Here is a 12,497-nt window from a genome sequence, read left to right as displayed (position 1 = left end):
AGATTATTATAATGTTCTTAACATGTATGTTAAAAATCATTTAAAAATATAAAATTTTAAGCATAATTAAACAAATTTTAATTTAACAGGGACTAAAAACACTAATGGAAAATTTTATAGGTACTAAAAAGTGTGATTTATTTTTATAAGGACTAAAAACAAAACTGCAGATATTTATAGGGACCAAAAACTTAATTAACCCTAGAATATTTACACCATTATTAATTTTTTCAATTCACTTCGTTATAAAGTACTTATAAATTGTTTTACATTAAATTGATAAGTCTAAAAGTATTTATGATATCAAACATGATTACTTAGCCACGTATTATTCTTCTTTTTTATTTTGTTTTTTGACAAATTCTTCTTCTTGTTTTTTAATTGGGTTAAATAAGTTTTTTATCCCTATAAATATAGTAAAATTTATTTTTGCTCCTCGTAAAAAAAGGGCATGTTTTGATCCATATAAAAAAATTCAACGCATACTTTTAGTCCTTGTAAAATTAAAATTTATTTGATTGTGTTTGAATTTTTAAATTTTTGAATGATTTTTAACATGCTTATTTATAACATTATATAGAGTTCTCTGCAAAAAAAATATTAGCTCAAAATTTGATTTTAGGTCCAAATTTTCATTACTTTCATTTTAAATTTTTTACATTTGAAAAAACTCATGTTTAATTTATTACATGTTAAAAAAATATGATTTTTTCATAAACAAAGTATCTTATAATGATTTCAACGTGTCTATACAAAATTATTCAAAAAATTATAAGTTTAATCAATAAATTTTTATTTAACAGAACAAAAATTTTGTGCTGGAAATTTTCATAGGGATCAAAATATGTTATTTTTTTATAAGGACTAAACACAAAATTTGCTATAAAATTTAATCCTTTTGAATTCAAGTTTAATTCTATGGATAAATATTTCATCAACGGTATTATAAATCAAGTGACCGATCAAATATTATTTCAAATCAAAACTAAATAATGCATGTACGAACCTTGTTATTGTGAGCGGTGAATTTGAAAATATAAACTTAACATTAAACATTTACATAAAAACTTTTTAACCGAGTTTGATAAAAATAGATTAATGATGTGAATATTTTATGATTTAAGCGATCAATCTGTAACAAAAAAAAACCTAGTCTTAAACGAGCGCAGACGTATTTGGCCAAAATTATTTCAGGTTGTGACTAAGAATTCACATTTTTAAGATTAATAATTGAGGTGTCTGGGATTTGAACTTCACACTTGCATGTATTATACAATATCCCTATTAATTGAGTTAAAACTTTTTCTTCTACTTGGTAAAATTAAAACATTGTTCCTTTTAGACTATAATTTTTTCTTCTTCTTTAATTTAATTGAGGTGTCTGATGTGTGATTTACGGTTTGAATTGAGAGTGGAATTTATGAATGTTTGAGATTAAATATTTTTGCCTTCGTAGTTTTGAGATAGATGCGAACCCTTCACATCATTATAATTTCAAATATTTATATGTTTAATCTTGATTTTAAATTCACTAAAAGATTAGGGGTTATCTCAAGGTTAAAGGTTTAGTCGCTGAGAGACTAGAATTACACAATCTAGAAAACTAATAGCAACATGAAGAATGAATTCAGCTTATAGAATCAGATTAATAGTGCAAAGTTAGTAACCAAGTCATACTCATCCCTGAAACATTTTTATTATAGTTGACTTTTATTCAAGTTTCGTTGTTGAAAAAAATTACAAACAACATACTCGTACCTTTTTCTTCAACTAAGTTCTAAAACTACAGTTCGACAGTACATCGCAATCCTTGAATTCGACACTCGGTCTTACCGTTTTAAGTTTACCACTTGCCCGATTTCGTACACTTGCGAAAATCGCTATCAATCACCATCATCAAATATTAAGGACATCAGATGTATGTTACTGATTTTATCCACACCATCGTAAAATACAACATCGTTAGATAGACTGGGCCATGAATGCATGAATACTAAAAGACCACATCAACATATATCATCAAATATTCATCATTGATTCGTCTTTATATCAACACATCTATAACACATTTTTATATCAACACATCCATAACACATCTTCGTATATCACAACTCTACATACACATTTCCAATTTCCACTTCTTACAATTATACATTATATTCACATCATTAAATAACCATCACAACCTGTCATTTACTAATTTACCAATTCAATTCATCATCTAATTTCTATTATCGAAATTGCTAAGTTTCTCTACTCATACTCACTCATTACCAATGAAAATTATTTCATTAAGTCCATCTTCCTATCATTTGAATACGTTACTGCATACTAAGGTTATTTCATCGACTATACTGAAACATGTTCTAAGTTTCATCCTCAAAACCTTTCTGACCATCATAATCCTTATTCCAATCTAACTTATTATCATTAATTCATCTTAAACAATTTCACCAGTTTAATTGTTCATTATGGTCGTACACACTTCTATCTATCTCTATCTTAGCCTTATTATTGTTTTAATAATGTTTTAGAGTCCATTGAAGGATTTATGTTGAAATTCCACAAAAACGCAATATGCCTCATTTGTAGTATTTTAATCACATCTCAAGTTGTAGATGTCTAAATGGAGTCAAACCAAAAACAAATAAAAGTTAACATTCATACCTACAATTTTCATGAAGACACCTAAACTAAATTAAGATCAGAAAAGGGTGGAAATAACCCATTAGTGGTTCATATATGAATAAACACCAATGATAATTCTATGTCAATAGAGATAGTTACATTAACAAATTGTTGGCACATGAAAGTGATTTGATAAAACTAACAAACCTTTAGGAATTATAGAGTCTAGTCTCTCCCAAACCAACTCGTATACATAATATATGATATCCTCCTTTTTCACTTTCAACCTATATTTATAATTCTGATTACCAACAACAGTTACAAGCGGTTACTACACAAAGAATATTTAATACTACTACTACTAATAATAATAATAATAATAACAATAATAAAATAAACTGTCAGTTCTAACTATAGTCCTCCAAAAAAATATTCACTTTGTCCTCAAGGTAAATGATTATAGAAGTCTCCACCATGGTCATATAATTCACAAATTTGGTTTAGGGGCAATTTGTGAGATCTAATCAATCAACCACTGGTTCAAAAAGGAGTTTCTTTGTCGTGTTTATGTTAACTTCTTTATTGGCTGAAACGTTTGCGAAGACGCTAATTTGATGGTCCCGATCTAATACGCAGGTTCATGAAGGCAATGCAATGGTGTTGTTGAATGCGACGCATTGGATTCAGAAGATAGGAATACAAAGTGTGACATTACTTATTGATTCAAAAATATCCATGTTAGAACTGGAAAAAATAATTTGAATATTAGATTTCTATCAATATCAAGTTGCAAGGAGACAAACAAATACGAAAACTCATTATTTAGCTAAAACGACAATTTCTTTTGCCAATCACCAAGTTTTTGACTATGTCTCTTCTTGTATTAACCATTGACTGAATAATGAAATGAGTTGATTTTGTCTGATTTGAAAAAACTTTAATATCAACTAGATTTTTTTTCTCGACAAATATATAAAATATATCTTTAATTAGACTAGTAGACCACACAACACTTTCTAAAAGTCAAGACACACGTACAAAAATAAATGACTTAAAAAACCGCGATCGTATCACAATTTGTTTTAAATCGTTAGATCTTACGTTATCGAACACACATGTTGTAACATCCCGATATTTTTAGATATTATTTATGGCCTTCAAAATATTTTTTTTATAGATTTATAATTTACTAATGATGCGTTAGGAGTGTAAGGAAACTCTTATAACTTTGGAGCCTATTTATTTTATTGGTGGAATATAATATTTTTACTCAATTTATACTACTAATAATTTGACCATGAGCTTCTCTATTATTTGCTCGGTCAGAGGACATGTTTCCCTCATTATTCACTCTTGTTAATTAGCTTAAGAGCATGTCTTGCTAAATATTAGGAATTCACACTTCACGTATCAAATACTTTCCATAATTATGCTATGAATAGTTCATAACTTGACTAATTAGTAATTAGGGTAGTTAGTGGCATTTACGGTTCCTCCATAACCATAACCCACATTTAGGATTGATTGAGTGGAGTATTATTCTCTTAAGTAGTTATTTTAGTCCATCTCAATTCATATTGCAAAATCCCTTATATGTTTCTCTAACTCTCGTAACCGTGCTACTTGTCAGTCTCACATCATCAAAATATTATAACTCATTTTCATGCCTCTTCATCCTAATTATTCATTATGTTGGTATGTGATGTACCTCACGTTTTCTTCTCTGGCCATGTAATTCAATCTCTCTCACTTTTCTCTTTAATTTCATGACCCTCTTTTGATATATCCCACACCATCCTCTTGATTTACCTTACGGCTCCAAACAAGATCCATGGCCATTAATTTTGTTCATGCTTATTCCTGTAACTATCATTCATCAAATAGTTTTTTCAAGTATAGTTGCTTCCGTTCCATGTTTCGTGTGACACAAAGGTAACCCCTTTCCAACCATTCCTATATATTCTTCCTATTTCTATTTTGTCTCTAATTTTAGGATTTATGTTTTTGAAGCTTTGAACTATTTCTCTTGCAAATTGTCTGTGAGGTTGTTGAGTTTCCACGTTTGAAAAACAAGTCTTAGAGGTAAGGGCTTTTTCCCCATACGTCCATACTAAGTACTAGGATTATGTTATGAATTAGAGGTAGAGATTCTTGTATGTTGAAAAGAACAAAACAACTAAAATATGAATTTATATGGTAAAATTTAACCTTTTATAAAAAAGTTATTAGTTTAACTATATTTTATATGATGTGTGTATGATAATGTTATGTGGAATGACATTTATTTTATTTTTCTATGCATATATGTTTTTGTGGTATTGTTAATGAAGTGTTAGACTTTGTAGATAAACTAAATAAATGAAAATATAGAAATATGTGTTTTATGAAAATATTTCATTTTGGTTCATGTGGATGATGATGTGTTAATATTTGACTGTATTTGCCTATGAGTTTGCCTTAGTGGCAGGTATTTTATTTGACTATGCATTTGCCTTAGTGGCGGGTTAATAATATATTTCTTTGTGGTGCCTTAGTGGCAGGATAACATCATACTGCATTGTTGTGCCTAAGTGGCGGAATTTAATCTTCATTTTCATGATCATGCATTAGCATATGCATCTGTGTGGTGCCTGTGTGGCGGGTTATTTCTGTGTGGTGCCTGTGTGGCGGGATATATCCGGATCATGTAGTATCTAAGAGCATACATTTTACACATCATTGCATTGCATTGGGTCTGCTATACATATGTGTGTCTTTATTCATCTGTGTGTTGATAAGTGATTAAACTATTATAATGCAAAAGAAATGTGTATGAACTCTACTTAAAAGCATATGACTTGAATGTATTTTTTTAAATCTTTTTGATTCAGAAGTTTTGATATCATCTATTTTATGGCATGGTTTCTTGTGCTTTGAGTATGAACCAATTTGGATAAGGAAATTGACCCTTACACTAACATTTTAGGTACCAAAGAAGATATTGTCTATGCTTTGAAGTTTTTGCTTGAAGTGCGTACGGGGGACGAAATTGGATTTTTGATTGAATTGTAACTTTAGTATAAATTTTTTAAGGATATTAGTTTAAGAGTTTTAATTAAATCATGTCAAGCATTTTGTATAGTTTTTGCTAAGAATATATATATTATTGATGAAATAAATAAATAGTAGTGTTTTTTTTTCTTCAGAAAAAGGAAATAATTTAGGCGTAATGTCTTGGATCAAAATTCGGGGCGTTAACGCCTCCGCTTGGTGGGTATGTAACGTCCGAGGCTGATGAGGGTGGCGAGTGGTCTGGCTCCTGGCATGCTTCTAGGAAAAATTGAATCACATCGGAATGAGAGGGATCCTGAGGCCGTGCAGGTATGAGACTGCATGGTTGAAGGAAAGCTTATAAGAATTGTTTGGTACTACCTATATCAACAAGATGCATCTTCTTTTTGGTAGCTCATTCCATGAGAACTCCGTAGTTAAGCGTGCTTGACTTGGAGCAATTTTGGGATGGGTAACCTATCGGGAAGTTTCCCGGTAAGCGTGCGAGCAGGGGCGGAGCCATGTTGGCTCTTGTACAAGCAAGTGCCCCCACTAATTTTGAAATTTTCATATCCATCCTATATAATACTACATCATAGATTTCCAGCACCAGCACATACATATACACATAGTATTATAAATATGATGATAGAGTATGATAACTAGATTGCATATTATAAATAATACATGCACCTCTTCTCTATGTGTTGTTTTTTTTTTTTTTAGCTTCATTTTTTGGTAACATTACTTCTAGGTGCTGCTAATTTACACCCACCTAAATCACTAAGGTGTAAATTAGCATGCTACACCCACCTAAAAATACTAAGGTGTAAGTTAGCAACCTACACCCACTTGATTATATACACTCATTTTTATAAATTTTATCAAATTGTTTACAGCCATCTTACTAATTTACACCGATCACTTTCATCTCATTCTAAATATTGTTTCCTTAAAAGTTTGTCTGTATTACATGTTTTATACCTTAAGCATGTCATTGTTTTTTTGTTTCTTTTTTTAAGGATTTTACTTAAGATAGTTAAGAAATTGCCCTTCTATTTAAATTTAATTAGAATAGAAACAAAAAGGCGTTTTAGTAAAATATAAGTGTGTGTAATTTACATGTTACTGTATTTAGGTGGGTGTAAATTAGCAGTCCCCAATATTATATACCTATATATGATTTATTTATTATTTGAAATAATAATAACAATTATAATACTTCTTTCTTTCTAAAAGAAAATGTTCTTGTCAATATATTTTTGTAACACTTATTTTATTCCATTTATATTTTAGAAATTTATATGTAAATATTGCCCCCACTACTTTAAATCTCTGGCTCCGCCACTGCGTGCGAGCGAGGACAAAACACGCTGAAAAGACTCGTGTTGGTTTGTGGGGTCAGTCGGCAATCATGAAAGCAGTCTGGGATGTTACAAATGGTATCAGAGCAGACCTCTCCCAGTACGATGTGGTTCGAGGACTAACCAAGCAGAAGTTGGTGGGCATGTAACGCCTCCACTTGGTGGGTATGTAACGCCCGAGGCTGATGACGGCGGGGAGTGGTCTGGCTCCTAGCATGCTTCTAGGAAAAATTGAATCACATCGGAATGAGAGGGATCCTGAGGCCGTGCAGGTATGGGACTGCATGGTTGAAGGAAAGCTTATAAGAATTGTTTGGTACTACCTATATCAACAAGATGCATCTTCTTTTCGGTAGCTCATTCCATAAGAACTTCATAGTTAAACGTGCTTGACTTGGAGCTATTTTGGGATTGGTGACCTACCGGGAAGTTTTTCGGTAAGCGTGCGAGTGAGGACAAAACACGCTGAAAAGACTCGTGTTGGTTTTTGGGGTCAGTCGGCAATCATGAAAGTAGTCTGGGGTGTTACACATGTGACTAAAAAAGAAAAAATCAATATTGCAAGTATGGATATACCATCTCTATTGACTTTGTTGGTTATTAATCTTTTCAAGAGAAATAATATTTTCTCATTTTACAAAGTCTAGTTTGGTCGGCTATTTTCATCCCTACTAATGAAACAACATTATTACATGACTATTTTTTATTTTATTTTATTTTTAATTTGATAAATTTCATTTACACATACTTTCACACTCTTTTGCTAGTAGTAATGTATATTCGACATTAAAACATTTTTCATTTCATTTTAATTAAAACCCTAAAAACAGAGAAAACTCATTTTCGCTTATGTACGAGAAACACGTTTGATTGCATTGACTCAACCAACAGTTAGAAGCAAAAGCTCGTCGGAAAACGCAGAAGCACTTCGTCCCCCGCCACAAATGAACAGTAAGAAGAACATCCGCAATTCTATATCCTTTATATTTCTTCACCTTTTCCTTCCAAAACCCAACACATCATAGACTCGTGTTTTTACAGAAGCTTCACTTTGTACCGCGATTTCGCGCTAAAGCGATGCAATTCACATTACAACATAGATAGATGTTTATATTACACTGATTAAACTTAGTTTATTATTCATCATTTATTTGTTTCTGTATTTTTACTTCGTTTTATTGTTGAGTATTTTTATTTTCTTACAGTTTTGTACGATCACTCTTCGAACTTCGGCTTTTAGGTCGGTGGTATAGTGTAAAATCAAATGTAATAGTGTAATTTAGTTTTAAAAATAAATTTTGAACGTTAAACTATTTTATTATATTTTATTTTAATTTATTCTATCATGCGTAATTGGTTTGTAAGGTGAGAATTGCCTAAACTTTATAAGCAATTAACGGTAGTATCTCTAGGCGATGTGAGACTAAACCCACGTGGCAATTCAGCGCTTTAACGCGGCAATGAAAGCTGACGATGTGGTACATTAATATACTACAAAGGTGGCCGAGATAAAGGCGGATTTTTCCAACGGTTGTTTCCGACTTTCTGGCATGTCTTAATTGTCAATAACCGTCTTTTTTTTTGGTAGATAGACGAAATGGTAAAGCCATTATAAACTCACACACATAAGTGGAGGTACCGGGGTTCGAACCCCGGTCATGGCATCGAGCCTAACAATTTCGGCACAAAGATCAATTAAAATTTGCATGTATAAGCCTAATGAATTAACACTTGTGTAAGTTCATATTTTTTAGGCAAAACTTTAAATGTATATTGATTGCATTATTAATTAATATCTTGTTATGTAAATGTCTTTCTATATCCTTTTATAGAAAACACATCCCTGATCAATAATACGCTAAAACTCCATGAGTTAGTCTCTTAATTATAATGGATGATAAACATGAGATTTAGAACAAGAAAAATGTCAAAATATCATGATTTCGATAATACAATATATGTCATATGTTATTCTTACATATGTATTTTCATGAATTGATTTTTGATGACTTATCTAAAAATCATATTCAATGTATTTCAATATGAATATTTTAATTGAGTTTTATCGTTGATAGGATTTCAACAAAATAAAATAAAATAGAAATCATATTTAACAAGAGAATAATTGTGTGAATTGTTAATAAATTAACAATAAATTCAAAATTGATCTAAAAAGGGATTTACATATTTTGTTCCTAAACTAATATTGAACATGTTCTTGACATGAATATTTTGTTTAATCATTGTTGAATGTCTACCTTGTTGCACTTGCAAAATTTGGAGACAAAAATAGAGATATAAACATCAATTAATACTAGCATATGTTTGTGCATAAATATGTTGCATGAATACTTCTCTTCAAACTCATCTTATGTGTTTAGAATCTCTAAATTAAGCATGAAAGTTTGAAAGATAAGTACCTAAGAGAACTCACACAAGCACACTTACAGATAAGTTTAAACATATGATTATGAACATGTGTGTTTTCCAAATTCTAAATACATGTAAATGATTTCTATTATAATGAGAAAATCATATTGCATATTCATTTAAAGATGTTTACCTATTGAAAATATTTAGAAAAATCTTCAACATGAAAATCTTTGAAGAGAAAAATATTTTTGGCATTGTGTCAAATGACTCTGATTTCATCGCTTCCACTAATGAATTATTTTCTCTCGTTTTAAAAAATTGTTGAAAATGATCAATTGATCATAATTGTCATTATTCAAATGATAAACTGAAATGCATATTAATCATGATACATGCTTGATTATGTTTGATAAGAGAATATGACTTAGTAAGAAAACATGATTCTTATGTGCAATATATTTTTGTTGTTTCTTCCCACATTTGTACTTCATTTTTTTTTTTATATATCATACTCAATATTTTTTGATAGATGCCAAAAGGGGGAGACATGTATGTGATGAGAGAGTAACATAGGATGGGGAGAAAAATCAAAGATGGATTTGATCAAAATGAAGAATGTAAAGAATTAACCTCTTGCATATGTTTTGGGGGAGTTTAATTAGAGTGATAAGAATTAAACTCCTGCACGTGTTTAGGGGGAGCTTAATTTCATACCTATGAACATTCTTACATTTTTTATTATACACATCTATAAAACTTAAGACTTATTCAAAAGGTTTGTCATCATCAAAAGGGGGGAGATTGTTGAAACAATTTTTTTTTTATGAATGTTTTAATGATAACAAACCTTATGGAATAAACACTAAATTTTATGAATGGTGATCTACTAATGTTTGCACTTAAGTCTTTTCACAAAAGTTGACAAGAAAGAAGTCTCTTACAAGTGCATATATATACTCATTGAAAGAATACTAAAACAGTACTATCACAAGCTCGAAGAAGATATAAAAAGAATATTGTTTGAATCAAATAAGTGTTGATTAAAGATTCAACAAGAAGATAAATTTTATGATCAATTGACACATCCTCGTCACCACATGGTTTTCATCAAAACCTTAAAGATTCGAGGAATAAATGATCAAAATTTAAAAGGAATTATCTTCAAATAACTTCTAAAAAAGAGTTTAAGGAAAAGGTACGAAAGTTTCATTCAAAAGAATGATTGAATGTACATTTATGATTACATGCATACCTAAACTAAAACATCTCAAAGATACTCAATGGAAAGAAACATTGCGTGCAATCACCAACATGAACTATGAGATAAATTGCATCATCAACAAAATAATTAAAGGTTAGTTAACCGAGAATGTATTGTCATCCCATATAGAAGAAAACATTATCAACTCCGATGAAAGAATGTTTTCATGATGAGGATGCATATTACACTAGAAATTATTCTCATCATTTCATAAAAATGATTAGAATCAGCTTTAAAGAGAAATCAATTCATGAATGAATTATTTATTAAGTCATTCATTTATGATATTGATCTGAGAATGATCAAAGAAGAAAATTCATGATCATATGCTTTGAGATTCTATCATAAAATATTTATGATGGTCTAAGAATCCTCTATCACTATTCAAGATATGATTTGGAGAACATAAATCAATCAAAGAAATTTTGACTTTGAGAAAGGTTTCTCATGTTCCTACAAATATCATTTTGGTCATACAAAATGAAGAAAACATCCTCATTTGATGTTTTAAAAGATAACAAAAATATTACAATTATTATTTTGTTATCTACGAGTGTGTTTTGTGAGAAATGTTTCATGAGAATGTTCTTGTTAAAGAGAAGAACATTCTAAGATTACAAGTGAAGTTGAAAACGTCCTTATCAAAACAAATAAGCAAAAGGACATAAATGAACTTTGTGGTACAAATCCAAGAACAAAATATTCCCTATGTCTCACCAAAAGAAGATACTTTGATATATGACATAAATGGAAAGAATATCATATGATTACATAAAGACTTTGCATTTAAAGAAATATTGAAAAAGCACGTGCCTTAAAGAAAGAAGAAAAATAGTTTTACAAAGAAAGAATGTTCTTGAGAGCATTATGGTAAAACTACAAAGGGATAAGGATGATGTCATTATGTCCCATCCATTTAACCCAAAATCGCAGCTGGATTATTACATCATGTGTTCTTAAAGAAAGAAGAAAAAAATGTTTTACAAAGAAAGAATGTTCTTGAGAACATTTTGGTGAAACTACAAAGAGATAAGAATGACATCATTATGTTCCATCCATTTACAACTAATCATAGCTATATTATTACAACCTCACGTGGGACGTCTCAAAAGGCTTGGAAAGAAAGAGAATGTTATTCGGAACATTTTTCACTTGAAATAACATATTTTTTGCAACCTTGCGCATCAAGCAACAATGCAAATGCACATGGGTTGTTTTGGAACGTACAAACAACAATTTTTTTTTAGTATTTTTGAAAAAAAATATAATATATAATTTTTAAATTTTAAAAAATTATTTTTCAGTTTTTTTTTATGATTTTTAAATCTATTTTCAGATTTTTTTAATTTAAAAAAGAATTTTTAGAATTTTGGAAAAAAAAATATTTTTTAATTATGTGGCATGCCATGTGGCCAAAACCATGCCAAATCATAATTGAAGTGGGGTCAAGGACTTTTTTAAAACAATTTTTTTTTTGCAAGGGTGTTTTTAAATATTTTTCTTTACAAGGACGAAAATCAAAACGCGCATAAATTAGGTTGCGGTTATGGTGCATAAAGATTTCTTTATGCACAATGCATAAATCCAGAAATGGTTTCTGTGAGTTGTACTCCAAAATCATCATATGTACTTAATGGTTTCACCCTGCATAAATCATAGTATGTTTTGTATAAAATTATTATGCAAAAACCATTTTGCTGTGGAAATGATTTCTGTAAGTTGTACTCCAAAACCATTTATGAATTTATGCAGGGTGTATAAGGTGCATCATAACCACAACCCAGCATGACCAAACCGTCTTAAACGAAGACCGACGGAAAATATGAGTTTGAAATAATTCA

The sequence above is a fragment of the Medicago truncatula genome, chromosome 1 (genome assembly GCF_003473485.1).
Source record: "Medicago truncatula cultivar Jemalong A17 chromosome 1, MtrunA17r5.0-ANR, whole genome shotgun sequence".
Classification (NCBI taxonomy): Eukaryota; Viridiplantae; Streptophyta; class Magnoliopsida; order Fabales; family Fabaceae; genus Medicago; species Medicago truncatula.
This window is presented reverse-complemented; position numbering follows the sequence as displayed.